General features: G+C 33.1%; 1 pseudogene; it reads left to right on the top strand.

The window, feature by feature from the left end:
* Nucleotides 1–16,315: 16,315 nt before the first annotated feature.
* Nucleotides 16,316–16,434, top strand: LOC111742625 (annotated as a pseudogene).
* Nucleotides 16,435–16,845: the final 411 nt, after the last annotated feature.

Genomic DNA, 16,845 nt, shown 5'->3' with positions numbered 1-16,845 from the left:
AAAATATGAAATCAAATGGAATGCATTTTATTTCACCGATATTTTTAAATGTATAATAAAATAAAATATATATCTACTCCTCTCTTTTATTTCTTAATGAGAACTCTTTCATTAGTTGGAAAATCGTAAACTAAACTGAACACTAGTGCTATATAGAGAGATATATTTTAACTTGAGCTTTTCGCTCAGGATTGAGAATTGCTGTTCTGATGCAAGCACCTCTTTTTATTTGTAATAAAGTATAAAATGGGCATTCTACAGTGAATGCTCCCTTCCTACACAGTGATTTCCATCAATGTATAATTAAAAGTGGATTTCCTTTTCCATTTTGGTTGGTGGGAGGGAGGAGCTGGTAAACCTGGTTAAAGAAGGGAGAACAAAGAGAACTTTCATGAGTTCCCCTGAAAACAGTCTATCAGTTACAATTCCTAGTCTTCGAATAGCTGCACCATTCTAAAGAAGTTCTGGAATAAAAAAAGTCAAGCAGGGGGTCCAAGGAAAATTCAACCCGCATGCCAACTAAGGGAAAGAAAGAAAAAGGCAAGGGGAAAAACCCTATCTTTTGTTGTAAAAAGAACTAATGAAGCTGCTGTTAGAACTGTCCACAGTGATACAACAAGGCTGTACACCCACACGCATTGTTGAAGTGCCAGTCATCTCCCGTAACAGGAAAGGAAACTTAAAAGGAGGTGGTGGCACACACTGCTTTTGGAGTTTAACTTGGGAAATCTCTGTAAGGACATGCTTTGGCTGGTGTCAGCTCCCAGAAGTTAGTGCAAAAATGCGTAAGGTTATCTACTTCTGTCTTAAAGAAGAGATGGACTGGTGGGGGGTAAAATCCCATTGTCATTATAAATTGCTAATTAAATAATTATCAATTAGTTGGCAGACAGAACTCATTCCAGTGTATTCCTTAGAGAGCCGGCGATAAAGAAAAACAGTAATTTTGTTATTTTTCCCCTACAAAATATTCTTGCCTAAAGGTGCTAAATAGAGATAACGTAATATACTCTATGTTAGATGCTTCACATAGGCTATTATACATTATTGATCAAAGATAAACACCAGTTATAGCAAGCAAACATGAATTTCCATTAATTTCATGGTATTAACTAATCAACTGAGTCCTTTTTCAGTAAACAAGGCAATATACTATTTATTTTCCAGTAAAGAAAAAATCCTAACACTAAATTTTCTAAAATGTATAGAAAGTGTTTTGATAAACAAAATGTCCACCAATTTTATTTTTGAAAGCACAGAATATGTCTGCATTTTTAATTGCAAAACAGTTTTATTTAAAACATCTAGGTATAGTCATTCACTAATATTACATAGATATTTAAAAACATAGATATTTAAAATATAATTAGGACAAAGTAGAAACATTCAGAAATAAAGAAAAATTACATACATAATTTATATAGCACATACACATATAATACATAATGTAAGTATATATTTATATATGTTAAAATATTCTATCTATCATTAACTATCTATCATCTATCTGATATATGTATATCATTTATTGGGAATTTACGATTTAAGAAGGTGGTCATTGAATTCCTAAGGAATTCAGTTACATTTAAATATGAATGGGTTTGTAGCAGTCCTGTTATGTATGTAGATCTTATCTGCCTTAGTAGAGAGATATGAAGCTCTGAACTGCTCCAGTTGTCTTCGCTGTTAACTATAAACTGGAAAAGGGTTGTACATTTACTAAAAATTTAGAAAATTTAGTAGCATGTTATGGAAAACAATGAATAAGTAAAATAAATTTGTTTTAGTAGCTATTGAGAAAAACATTTTCCTTTATACTTATAATTTTTACTGTAAATCCGCATAAAGTTCTATTTTTTATGAAAATAATAACATTTTAAGGTTTGACTTTAAAACAACTTATTTACTCATGACAGCCATCTTAATTACACTAACCTAGCCCTTTTTATTATAGTCAGTTAATTAACTCACAACAGATAAAAAGGTGTGTCTTATAACAGACTGATGCTTCTTCTAGACAATAGTTTACTTTTGGGGACTTGGATTCAATTGACATCTCGAAATCCTAAAAGAGCTTCATTATGGCAAGGTCCTTAATTTGATTTACTTTAAGGAATACTTAATGGTTAAAGGTCCTAACTGTGTTGTTTTATTGAATTCTTGTTCATGGTTCAGGATTGATCCACTTCAGCCTTTCAGCAGGGAGCAGTTTTCCAGGGAAGCACAGCAGGACTCCAGATCAATAAGGTTAATAGATGTGGGGCCATACAGTCAGAGGTGATATGGCTGGCATTTCTGATGCCAATGAAGACAAGTTCTGATATCACTTTTGTGCTGGCAACAATGTCACCATGATTACCTGGCACATAAAGTTGTTAGTGTTTATAGGTCTGTGAATGGCCCATTAATCTGAATTTTCTTAAGGGAACTAGTTCAATCTTTTTTTTTTTTTTTTTAACTCTTCTTTAAATAACTTGTCTCCATAATTTCTGAAATATCAATTGCTCCCTTGATGTCAAAAACAGTTGTGTTCAGGTCTTTCTTGTTTTTAGTACCCCCATAACAGATTATAACTCCATAAAATGTTAACTCCCCAAATTAGATGGCATTTTGTCTGAAAAAAAAAAGTTTCTTTTATGAAAGAAAACTCATCTAAAGAAAAGTTGTTTAAATAAAATCTAAGTGAGGTAATTCAATCTAGAAAACCTTATGTTTATCTATCTAATAATCTATATAAAGAAACATGAAATTTAAACCAGTTAAGCAAAGAATGGATAGTCAAATTTTCTTCCTACTGTACGCTATTAAGTCTTCTCTTCAAGAAGCCATTAGAAAGTAAGCAATCCTTCCCAAAGCCTATCAAAATGTACCATTTACAGACATCCTACAGGGACTAAAGCAGCTGACTCCAGATTTATCATGTCCATTGTTTCATATAAATATGTTAATAAATAAATAAATGTAACTTAGAAATATTACTAAGTAGTAATTCAGAATATTTATCCATCTCTCCTTGAGGAAAAAACTTGAGAATGCACATTTATTCAAATAATCGATGCTGATTTTACCATACGAATTAAGGAATGATCCTTATCACCATATTATTTACAGATTTGCTTAACTATTTCCTACTTTTATAAACTTTTATTTATTGTTTAAAGAAACAAACCAATGAACAAACTAAAGTCTTTAATGTTCCAAGAATTGCTTTGATAAGCTCTATGGCATTCACATATCCATCCCAGATGATGTAGCCAACCTCAGATTTCATCACTGGTTGATTTGCTATATTCTTAAAATAAAAATTTACAATTGCTAAACCTGGACCATCAGATAACAACTGTTATTCTGTTCAGACAAACCTTACGAGTAGAGACAGAATGTAGATTAATAAAGTAAATAGCAGATTGGATTACAATATTCTTGTTATTGTCCCCCATACTCTTTAAACCTGTTAAATAGTGACACATAGTAGGTTAACTTGAAAATACTTCGAGTCTGAAAAAAAACTAGATTTTTAAAAATTGCACTGAGAGATTCTCTGTTAATTGAGTTGTAATCAGTATTGATCATTAGCCCTTTCTTTTATAATGAGGATGTTAATGATGATGATGGTAATGATGATGTAATATACACACAAAATGATGAAAATGTGTTATTTTAATCTGAAGAGGACTCGTTTTTACGCCAAATGTATATAGGTTTACATGGTAGCCTTGCAACGGCCAAGAAAAAGGAAGAAGCAAACGTTCTGGGCTTTCAACTAATCTAAAAGGAGGCATTTCCTTAATCTTAAATTACCTTTTCTATTTTATGTTTGAAATGCTAGCCAAGCCTGTCCTGAATTGAAATTGTTTGCTGAGGATAAATACCATTTTTTTAAAATGTCTATTATACTTGTCTTCGGAGGAAAGCAGTTTCTTTGCGAGTTGCACATTTTTAAAAATCATGTCTAATTTGAATAAATTAACATATTTTGTCATCAAAAATTAATTCTAAAAAAGGAACGATAACTATGAAAGCCATTTAATTGTGTATTTTATAAGAAGAGAGAAAAAACTTTGTCATTCACAGGGCAGCTCAGTTAATTTGATGCGCTTTGATGTAAATTTGGGGGTTGCTTTAATTTCAAAACATATTTTTTCACTTAATAAGGGAGACAAAAGAAACTTTCAACCAGCATCTCCAGTTTGTTATCTCAGAATGTTTTGGCTTCTCAAATGTGAGAACATGATTGTTTTTATTTCCAGGAGGAGATAATAACACTGAAGCAATAAAAAAGAGTCAAGGCAGCTTGCACAGCACAGGAAGTTCACAGCTAGAGACTTAATTTCTCACACAATGTACTGTGCAATGGGCCCATTAACATAGATGAATAGGCTCTTTAAAGGTTTTTTTTTCCTTCTTCTTCTTCCAGATATGCAGCTGCCGCTGAATGGTGATATGTTAATAAGGTACTCGCTTGCCTATTCTTCAGGTACTCTGGCATTCTCTACCTAGGTAATCTCCATATAGGAAAAGCTATTAGGGGCTTGTATCTGCTACCACACCTTCAATTATATTAGCACCTGCACTGGTAATCCACGTAAGGTAAACTAGTAGGGGGCCTATGGCCTTAGTCCACCCCTTTTCTCCCTACAAAGTTACACAGGAATGGTGGGAGGGGGAAAGAAAAGAAGAAGTAGAAGAAAAAAAAGGAAAGTCACTTTTATTACACATCAGTGGGAACCTTCTGAAAAAGCTTTCATGCCTAGGAAATTGTTATTTCTTCAAACAGCTGACAGCCTGCAGAGGAAACTCTTAATGGAAACCCAGCTCCTGCATTGTTATGCATGGCCCTCATGTAGATTCAGGGGGGTGGATTAAGTTAGCTTCCAAAGGGTCTATTGTGTGCAGCATTAATTTGCAGGGCTCTTGATATTTGAGTTTGAAGGTTTATAACCTCAGTGTTTACTTAGATGAACTACATCCTAGGTTTGTTTATTTCCGTCTGCAGTCTCTTATTTCCTAGTAAATGTTACATTTATATTTGTTAACAGCAAGAATGTTGTTATCATTCTGAAATAATTACATTCATTCATTTTAAAGCCTTGATCCTGGGTCTCCCTTCACTGTTTTGTCTATAGATTATACAGATAAATTTATTTCTCAAGAACATTTATGCCACCTAGTTAAACAGCAGTATGAAGGCAATATAGTTCGGAATGAATGCTTAATTATATAGCCTACTCCAAAGTAGTAACTTTCTTTCATATGGCAATATTATAAATACATCTTCTCCCAATCTGTGCCTTTTAATTCCAGATGAACAAATCTACCATAGAATTGATCGTCATTTTCCTTTGTCACTGTTTGCACGATTATTTGTAAAGCGTTGGTTATAATTTTACAATTTTGAATTTTAAAAATGTTTCCAAATGGCTATTTGCAAACAACTCTGTATTTCTTTTAGATATAGGGACCCTCCAAAAGTCTAATCTTCCAAGATTAAATGGAAATTTATGTTCAGAAAACTGTTCGAAACAATCCCTAACCCTACTCCTTCCTTTCCTCCCTGGATTGTATTGGCTTGCTAACATGAATTTAAAATTCAATATGAATGGTTTGGGGGCGGGGGAAAGCATGCCCAATGGAATTTACTCTGGTCTTAATCTGGATTTAGGGGCTCAGTTGAATAGAAGTACATTATGCTTGAATAACTAAAGTTTCTATTATTGTAAAAACTTTTTTTTATATAGAATACGATACCAACAGCATGCTGAATATTTTCTTGCACATTTCCTACTTTTGATTAGTATTTTTTATGTTTTTCAGATAACTTAAAATGTCATTATTTATGGAATTTTACACGTTAGCATTTCTATTCAATAGGTCTTATGACAAAGTGGAGAGATTATTTATGAGATTATTTATTTTCTTAGACATTAGAGACCAAGCCTCTAGTTCTGGCTCCAAGTGACCTTGGGTTTGTCTCAGAACCTCTTCGGGGTCTTTTTTTTTTTTTTTTCATCTGTAAAAATTAGGTCTGATTTCTAAGGTCTCCAAACAGTAAAGTTCTATGATTCTCACCAAAATAAACTCCTTATTTCTTATAGAAGGAACTGTCAATAAAGCTGATATAACTGGACCTACCCTTTTCTCAATAGACTCTCCAATCTATGTATACTTCCCAGGGTTGTATATGTGTTAGTGTTACTTATAACTATCACAATTTTTTCACCTACTATTCATTCTTTTTATTTCAAGAGAAAGCTGTTGTTAGGAAAACTCTTACAGACCTACTTGAAAATTTACTGGCTCATAGTAGTGAAACCTTGAAGCAAGCTTTTGAGATCTGATTACACTTAGCTTGGCAAGTAATTATGAAAGATGGATCTTATTACCATTGGATTGTTTGCTGTTTTTGTTTTCATCATGCAGTTCTCCAAGCTGTTCTTATGTATCCTGAAAGGCAATCCATCCAAAAACAGAATTTAATTGATTGATTCAGCAAATATTGCTTGAGAACCTATCGCATGCAACTCATTGTGCTAAATATTGAGGATATAGTTATATACAAGAAAGAAATGGCCCCTGACCTTTAGTGAATTATTTTGGAGGCAGTGTTTATCATATGTAGACACATAACAAGCACTTACTGAATAAATGTATGTATGAATGGATGAATAAATAAAGCATACCCTTAATGCATTTATGATTTACCTTAGTCAGATAAGATATATTGGTTCAGTTTAGCTCATTTTAATAGTAATTTATTGAACATCTTCTATGGGCCAGGCATTGGGCCTAGGCTTGGAAATTTTTATGAGAGAAATAATATACCAATTAAAATAGATATAGCAAGGCAAGAACCATCCTATGAATTATACTCTTAAATATTTGCCAATAGACCTAAATTCCAAGTGTTATAATATGTGCTGAAGAGCTGGTTCATGTAGACTACATTTAGTAAAGATTTGATCTTGATTTTAAAGTTGTTATAGGACTTATATATAAAGTTATTTTAGTATGGGGACAACAACAACAAAATACTAGGACCTCAAATGTCATTCATAAGCTGGATAAAATATTCTATGGCTCTGTCCATAGTGCCAAAAGAAGAAAAGTAAGAGAAAACAACTTTTAGTTAATGCATAGTGATAAAAGTGATAATGATAGTAACAATGACAGCTGTCTTCTATCCTGGACTTACTAAACACCAGATTTTGTCTTGAATGTTCTACATGCAGTGCCCAATTTGAATTTTCAAATAGCCCTTGGACATCAACATTATTATCTCCACTTTGCAGATAAAGAAACTGAGGTTTAGAAGAATAACATAACTTGCTCAAGTCACAGAGATGGTAAGTGATAGAACTGAAATTCAAAGTCAAGTTTCCCTTACTCCCTAGTTTCTTCTCTTAATCGTTGCATTACTGTTATCCTAGCTTTGTTGTCAAAACTCTCTAGCTTTTTCGGGTCTGCTAGTTGTTAACATTGTTTTTTCTGCAATTCCTTAGGAAATTGCTGGATACAAATATTAATTAGAGCTTAATATTAGAACAGCTTTAAAGACTACAATACATCAAAAAAAAATTTGTTATGTTCTTTCCCAAAGTTTAGAAATAAAACTTTTTTCATGACAATAAATACAACAATTTTAGAAACTTCTATGGAATATCAAATATATGTCTGTTTCTTAAAGTATATAAATGTATATATTTATTTTTAAGTATATATATATATATAATATTATTATAAAAATAAAATGAAAGAGGTGGTAATGATTAAATGGTTGTTTTAGGAAACTTGCAAACTGACCTGTTTAGAGAATTAGACCTGCATGTCATCATTATAGCAAGAAGTATGAGAATTTAAAAATCTAAATAAGGAATATAAAGGAACATATAACTTTTTATTCTCCTAAAAGGCAAATATAATATAGGGAGGGAAGGATGGAGAAAAGCAGCTGCAAGAAGGCTAAGATTAAATGTTTGATCTTCTACTTTGACAACTGTAAAAACATATTTGATCACTGATGTCATTACTGGAAAAGCTGATATGCTATGGGTTTGCAGACAACACAACTTTTCATGCTTCTAGCATTGCCATTTCTTGTTTATTTTACTAATAGGAACTTGTTATCACAGTTTGTTTACATCTACAACTATATGTTAGTAAATTGGTATATACACAAAGAAAACTTGGACATAGTTTTAATTTAAATTTTTGTTGGAGATAGTAATTTGAGTTTAGACCTTTTTTTAAAAATCGCAAATAAAACTAGTTAGAAATGTTATCAAAAGGAAGACATAGAAGTAATTCCCATTTAATTGCTTCAGTTATAATTACATACAAATAATGAAGTGAATATATATCTGTGAAGTTTAACAAGTGAACATATTTTCCCCTATACTTAACAGAATTTTAAAACATAGTTTTGATTTTTGCTTCAATGTGATTTAATTGAAAGAGAAGGTGATTTGGTTCCTGATAGTTCTGGTAACAAATATTTGCTATTATAGTTATTGTGTGGTTTTAAGGGAGTACCTTAATCATTGGGTCTCTGTCTTCCCTAGTACCAGATGAACATGAGAATGCCTACCTTTCAAGGTTGTAGTAAGAGTTCAAGGGGATATTCACAGAGATTATACTAAGTGTTGAATAAATGGTAGCCACATTCTAGTAGTGACTAGATGCCTGGGAAATCAGGACATCAAGAGAAGAATTTTTTTAAAAGGGTATTAGTGATAGAAAAGGCAATGCAATAGATGAAAAGATAATTTAAAATGGCCAGGTACTGAGAGAGGAAATAAACATGTCCAAAGCCACAATGTTAAAAGATAAGAACAGTCAATAGAAAAGTTTGTCTATATAATGCTATTCTGACTTTTGAAATTGTGTTTTCACCAGTACGTACAGTGCCCCAGAAAAAAAAGAAGAAAGAAAAACAATATAAAACTATGGAAAAATTAAAAAAAACAAAAACAAAAAACACACACACAAGAAAATTAGATTAAATATGGAACTTTTTTCAAAAAGCAGTTGAACAATGTAAAGAGAACAATATGATAAAACAAAAACCCTGGGAAGTCTTGAAAAGAAAACAAAAGAAAAACAAAGAAACATGAGAAAGACAAAAAAAAAAGCAAACAGAGAATAAAGGGTTCAAGCACACATAAGTTTAAGCCAGTAGAACACACACAGCTCAGTTTTTAATTTTGTCAGCAAAAAAATATCTGAATTGAAGAATTTACTGTATTAAAAGGGCATACATGGTGTTAAAAAGCAATGATTTTTTAAATTCTCAAGTAAAAACAGTGCTATGTTTAAGCATGAAATATGTGTCTGTTTTTCAAAATATACATGGAGTTTTGGGGTTTTGACATAGAGAAATCATTTGATTTCATTATAAGTTTACCCACCTAAATATATGTCAGAAATGAGAAATTTGATTGTTTACTCATTCACTCAGTTGGAGAACATAAAATTTTCAAATCATAGTTACAACAACAGATAGAGTAGAGATTGGATCTAGTTAAACAATATTCATGTGTCATTTTGCTGACTGGATAAAACAACAAAAGCAACAAAAATATTTTCAGCCATACATCAGGCCACCTAAAAATTCTTTGGGGATCAATTCTTTCCCTTCTATAGCAAAGTAACACGAATATATCTACTACAAATCTAAAGGCAAATAGACTTGTTCCTGTTCACTTGTCCTTGCAAGGAAGCATCTGCTCACTATTTTTTTGCTGTTGTTATTTTTTTTTCTGAATGCTCCAATTTCAAAACATCATCCTACCACCTTTTTTGGTTGTTAAATCTCACTGTCCTTGTGGCTACATCTCTGTGCACCAGAGAAAAGATCTCATTAACAAAGTAGATCTGTGTGTCCTTAACACTGAGGCCCCTTGCTTGCAGCTGGAGGCAGCTCTCTGCTCAGCTTTCGATGCAGAGTGGCACAGGCAGGCGACATCGTCACTGAGCACTAACTTCTATTACATTCAGGCTGACTGCGAGAACCGTTTCCAAACCGCGGCAAGACATGAGAGAAGCAAAGGTAATCCTTCTGTTTCTATATCTAATTTTTGCATGAATCAAATAATTCCATCTGGAAGGGACAATTGGGCAAAAATGAGGGAGGAGTAGGTTCAGTGTCAAAACTGATAAATTCATCAATCGGCTAGGAAATGAAGTGCAAACACAGGAAAAGAAGAGCCAATGATATTTTCAAAAATGAAATTCTCATGCAAAATGAATGAAATCTTTTCAGGAAAGATATAAAAAGGGGGTATGCTAGTGAAGGTTTGTTATGTGGGTAGTAAACTGCAGGCTAATATCTGGTAACGAGAGGCGGAGTTTTTGTCTTACTAAAATCTCCAACTTGGAAAGGACTTTAGAGATCATACAGTCTGTCAAGAGTGATCACATCTAATACTTTTCTTTTTTCAAAGGGGTAGCTGCAAAGTTTTGGACAAGACCTCTGCAGGCAACTGGAAGCACAGTGTACCCAGGTGGTGGGTCTCGTCTGTGGCAATATATTTTTCTGTCTGTCCAATTGAATATGGCTGTAAAGGGAATAAAAACCCATGTAATCTCCAGCAGTGACAATTTAATCAGTTATATAAGGGGAAGAAGCAGAGCCCCCTCATTTTCATATTTGCATATTTGAGTTTTACATTGGGGAATAGGTTATTTTTTTATTTCTTCCCATTCAATTTTAATATTTAACTCTTTTTGAACAAATTTTACAGTGGTAGGGAATATTGAGTTCAATTGGTCTAAGAGAGAGGTTCCATTTTGGAAATAAAGCACTTGATGTACTATGCTTTGTGTAAGATTTTTCCCTACAAAGAATCTATATTCCAAACATGGCTTGCTTGCTCCCAGCTTCTGCACGTGATGCGTCTGCTATTAACATTCATGGATCCACCCTGAAAATGAAGGCAACTGTTTGGAGAACAATGCAAAATGATGAAGACTATACTATAATATGTCCACTTTTTGTTAACATTTCTTAAAATGGTAAATTTTAATAACTGCATCTATTTCTGAGAAAGTAAGGTTTCTTTAATACCTTATATACACAGGGGTCAGATTTTATGAGGTTATAGAAGAACAATAAATGCCATTAAATTAATAAAACTTCATTGTTTTTACAACTGACAGAATGATATTGTTCATAATGTAGTAGCAGATTATGGGATAGATTTTAAGATAAATAAGATGCAAGTAATTTGAAGTCATCATCAATTACCCTTGTGTGGCTCCCAGGAGTATTTAAAAAAGCTATTCAAAATGGTGTTGAATTTGAATTACCGAAACATGGATAGCTATTTTTTTTTAATGCATCAATGCATGTTAGCCTTCATTTGTGAAAGCTCCAAAAGTATGTTGGGTAATTTAAGAAAGAAAAAAAAAAACAAAGAGAGAAAGAATTCTATCACCTTAATGATTTAGAATTTCCCTATAAAAAGTGAACTCCGAAGCCAACATTTCACTGGAGATGAGTAATTTTGAATGTATATAATTAAAAAAAAAAAAGATTAAACAAAAGTTTTGAAATGTTATGTGCATTAAAGTTAATCTAAGTATACATTCACACATTTATATGTACATGTGTGTATGTCCGTGTGTATATATTTAAAATGTGACCTAACTGTTGCTAATCAAATTCTATGAGAAATAACTAAATTTGGAATTGTGGAAAGATAAGCTATAGCATTTTATTAAGGAGTATAAAAGATTGTCTTTTTGATTTATGTCCATGAGCACCAATAGCAGTACAGAGGCATGTATAATTATTAGATGACAGGTTCAAGATGCTTTGGGGGCGAGCATGAATTTGCATTAAATTCAAGCACAAATACGCCAAGTTTTAAATATGTTCTTTTTTTAAAAATCTACATTTAGAAGATCACCCTTTCAAAGAGGTTACAAATATATGAATATATGATCCAATAATTACATATTCAAATTAATCTAGTTTCTTTGAATATGGTCTAATGATTGATCCCCAAACACTGCAATCCCTCAGGGAAATAAATGTACTGATGCCTCAGCACATTTTCTCTAGGCCTGGAGAGTACTAGATCTGCCTAGGAGTGCCTTGAAGCATGGAAGCTCTGCTCTACCTAAACACAAGTCCTAGACTTTAATCACAATGGTTAGGTTTACACTAAAGCAATTAACCATATGATTACTTTCACAGGAGCCCAACCTCATCAGTATCTTTCCTTCAGGCCAACTGACAAGGCTGGATATAGTCAATGACTTAAGTGGGTTTGATTGCCTAAGTGGAACAAGTCTCTGAATACACAGTTCCAAATGCAGAGTGAAAATATTCATTCTCAATCTATTTTTTAGGAGTCGCCATTTCACAATCAATACTTTAAATTTAAAGATTAAGGTAAAAATAATTGTTCCATTAAACAATTAAGAGTTGGCAGGCATTATCAGAAAGAGAACTGAGACTAAAACATAATGTTTTATACTTTGTTGAGATGTTTTTGGGAGATGGGGTGAGTTTGTTTTGTTCTTTTTGGCAGAGTTGGGGTGAGCCATATAGCACTCAAAAGCTAAAATTTAATTTAAAGTTTGAAAGATGTAAAAATGCTTAAGGAATGTAATTTATATTTGAATAGGCAACTTTAGATAAGGTTAGAAAAGTAGGGGTGTGTGTATGTGTATGTGTGAGTACATACAGATACAAATATGTGTACTTTTTTAGGCTTATTGACCTTCGTGACTTCAATAGTCATTACTGGACTTGGTGATGTATCAAATGCAAACTTTAAGTTTTCCAGCAGTCTCTTCTTGATATCCTAACGGGAAATTTCTGCTGGCATGATAATAGCAATTTTGGTTACTATCCATCAAAATGATTTCTCCAAAAGTGAGCTATTAAAAGATTTTCAATGCTTTCCTAGCTTAAAAGCTGAATAGGGATACAAGATCTGAGCAACACAAGTTTTCCAATGGGTTTGTCATTTCTCAAAAGGACTTTTGCAAATTATTCTAAATATTCCCCACATGCAATTAAAATGAACTAGAGAACAAGAGACAGCCCTCCTACACATACACATACTAAAGAATTTATATTTCCAGTATGCATTGGCCAGAAATCTTAAAGGTTATGTGGTCTAATAAGCCTCACTGGAGTTATATTTTATCCTGGAATGCCAATGTACTTATTACTATGAAAAACTTGTTACAATTATGAAGTTGACTCTCCAAAAGATTTCCACAATCTGGAATCCTACAGTTAATTTTACCACTTTTAATAAAAGAAAGTACACCCATGGAATTTTAGTCTTGATGATGTTGGGAGCCTTTTAAGTAAAACAACTTACATAATTAAAGTAGAGATTTTTTAAAGGTGTTTGATTTGTCTTGAATCAGTGAAGATTGTCAAAGATGGTGAAAACTTTTTTCTGAATCTTACCTTTAAGGACCAAAATTCAATTATTTCTCATTTTCAAATATTCTGATGAAAGACAAAATGGTTTATCTGGTGATTTGGTAAATTGTGTCCCATCCAGAGTCCACATTGTTCTGTCTCCTCACATTCAAAGAGAGAATCTAGGTGATATGCTGAGTGTCAAGAGCACAGGAGATAAAGTTCCCAGATCTAAGAAAAAAAAAATGCAAAGGACCAAATGCTTTTACTCACTGAGAGAACAAACCTGATGGAGTTCAAACATGGTTGTCCTTGTATTACATAGAGCCCATCCCTCTATTTCGTTTTTATATATTTTTTCTGTTCTTAAAGAAAAATAACCATATAAATAAATCTGAAAAAAGTTATGAAAAATCTTTTGGTGATATGAAGCATGATTACAGCCTGTTTGAGGGTTGATTAAAAGATGAATGTGCCTGTACCCTCCTCCCATTTGCTGCAAGTTGCAATAGAGGAGCCTGTGTCTCCTCACAGCCGAGTGCTGGCGGCTCATTCTCTTCCTTCAGTCTATTCTTGGCTGTGGATTCCCCTGTGCTCTTTGTGCACTTTAAGTTTAATTTTGCATTTAAAAACTCAATTGGCTCATCTGTTAAGCATTAAGCAGCTCCCTTTTGAGCCACAGGGGGAGCCCTGGGAAAACCCACAGCTGCTGGAACATGGAAAATGGGTTTAAAAAAACAAAACCATTTTGGAAGTTTAAAGCATTTTAGCAGCCGTGGATTTCCCAATCCTTACCCCCCAAATGGTTCATCTGTTTTACTTTTATCTGGTATTGGAAAACACAAACCAGAGCATTAAATAGCCCTCAAATGACTTTTTGTTTAATACAAAATGAAAGTAAAAGCTAAGTAATCCATGTGGGAGGATCTTTCAGAGAGCTATGGCCTGGAATACCTGCAAGTGTATTCTCCCTCCAGTTATAGAAACAATCCAGAAATCCAGTCATGCCTGCTGGAGCCATAATGTTTCCTCCAATCACTTAAACACCCTCTTCCCTCATCAAGGAAGGGAGGTGGGGGAAAGTCCAAAACACGTCCAAATTCCAACTTATAACATGACAATAAAATTGATGGAAAAGTTAGTAGACTAGAGATATTAATGAAACGTTCGATCAAGATTTTACATTTCATAATGATTTGTCATTGACTAAAAAAATCAAGTTTGATTACATTTAGATGGATAAACAAATTATTCTTGTTTTTTTTCCACGTTCCTCAAATAGTTCCCTAACTAACCTGCAGTCTCTTTGTAGTAGGGCTCCAAGTCCCACAGTTCAATACCATTTTCTTTTAATGATTGTAAGACATTCCTATCAAAATGAAAATATTCTTTGGAAGGGTAACAACTGCAAACCTATTATATACTATTACTATCTAACACAAGCCAAAGTTCCACATGGGAAAACAAAATAATGTAATACTGAGTAAATAGAAGAGATGAAAAAAGTTATTTGAATCGTAAGATACTGCCCAAGGAAATTTCTTTGGCCTGGCTGGAGCCTACAATGAGAAGCTCAATGTAACCACGGAATGGAGGGCATAGGCTGTAGAGCATGGAAGTGAAGAAAAGTCTACTGTGTATGGAGTCCCTATTAAGGGCCAAACTGATTGAAGGGAGGAAAGAGAAATCTATGTGGCAAGAGAAACACTTAAAAGGAAGTTGGAAAGACACAAAAAAATTCTTTACCTAACTTCTTTGTATGACTTTTGCCTTGATAAGAATCATCTAATTCTAATATAGAGTTCATTTTTATTTTAACCCATAGGAACTATGATTGTCCAAATTAGGTGATAAATGAATTTCAAAATATGATTCATTTAAATCTTTCATTCTACTGACCGATGACAAATTCAGGAGTAAAATTATATAATTCCTGATTTCCAGTCTAATTTTTATATTGGTATATCTTCTTTAAGATGTCAGTATTACTTGAGGTGGGGATAGAGTGGAACATTTTCTACTATGCACTTTCAATTAAGCATTGTATTTTCAAAGTCCTCAATTTCAAATTTGTTTTATATTATTTTCTTCTCTTTCCCTGTCCCCTTCTCTGTCTAGTGAATCCATGAAATTTTTAAAATATATTGATATGATACATGTCAATGAAATAAATTTATACTGTAGTAGAAAGTTGAATAACTCACTCAAACTTTATGAGGCTTTACAGCAGGATTCTACATAATTTTGAAAGAATGGATATAAGAAAACAGTAAAATAAATTTGTAGTAGAAAAGTAGTAACATGATAAATACTCAAGCCAGATACATATACTGACAAAATCTGAAATTATAAAGAAAAATTTAAGTAGCATCTTCAATTTTAAAAGACCAGAAAAATCCATTTTTTTTTATTGTCAAACTCAAATATTAAAGTTTTAAACTGAGATAGAGACTAATGGTAATAATATATCTGTACCATGTTGGAGAGAGTCACTTATCCTAAATAGAGGGTCTCTATTTCTTTTTATATTATCTTAAAAAATTTTTTCCAGGGGAAACAAATCTTTATTGAACCTCTACTACATGGCAGGCACAATGCTAATTGATTAATGCAATTTTATGTGTTCAGGGATAATGCTAGTGACCTATTTTCATATGGTTTAATTACAAATCCAATTCCTTCTACTTAGTCCATGTCCCTTGAGCTTCAGCTGCTGTTCCAAGTTTGGAGAAAGGTTATTCAAGGCTCATACACTGATGGAAGAATTTAACTGCTATTTTAGTTAGAGGCTAAAAACATAGCTCGCAAACAGCTTGTACCATGAAATATAGAGCTAAACAGTACTACTCTCTGTAAGGAAATAAATCCATTTTAATCCATCTGAGACCAAAAAAGCCATGAACTGTGGCTTGTCTAAATGGGAAGGTAGAAGTCTATGACCATGCCACCCTGAACAAGCCTAATCCCGTCTGATCTCGGAAGCTAAGCAGGGTCAAACCTGGTTAATACTTGGATGGGAGACCATCTAGGAAGACCAGGTGCTGTAGGTGTAAAAAATAAAAAAAATGAAGGATTGTAAACTGACAAGTTAGTCCTTGCAATCTGTAAGATCAACCAAGTGTTGCCTTTCCTAAAAAAAATAAAAATTAAAAATAAATAAATGGGAAGGTAGAGCTAGACTTTTACAACCTTATCTGGATGCTTCTTCTTTCTCTTAATCTCTCATTTTAGCTTTTCTCTTGATTATGGCCACATTGTCTCTTCAGTTCAGAAAGCTTTCTCTAGATTATAGAGGTGAAAATGGAGGTGAGATTGTGGAACATTCAGCAGTTCCAGAAGGAAGGGTGATTTTCTTCCCTTTAGTATTATAACACTATAATTTAATATTAATAATCCTGGTAAAAGTTCTGATTGCCCTGGCTCAGGTAACATGGACTAAGCATAGTAGCCAGGGGCTGTGG

The sequence above is a fragment of the Pteropus vampyrus genome, unplaced genomic scaffold, assembly GCF_000151845.1.
Source record: "Pteropus vampyrus isolate Shadow unplaced genomic scaffold, Pvam_2.0 Scaffold97, whole genome shotgun sequence".
Taxonomy (NCBI): domain Eukaryota; kingdom Metazoa; phylum Chordata; class Mammalia; order Chiroptera; family Pteropodidae; genus Pteropus; species Pteropus vampyrus.
This window is presented reverse-complemented; position numbering and strand designations above follow the sequence as displayed.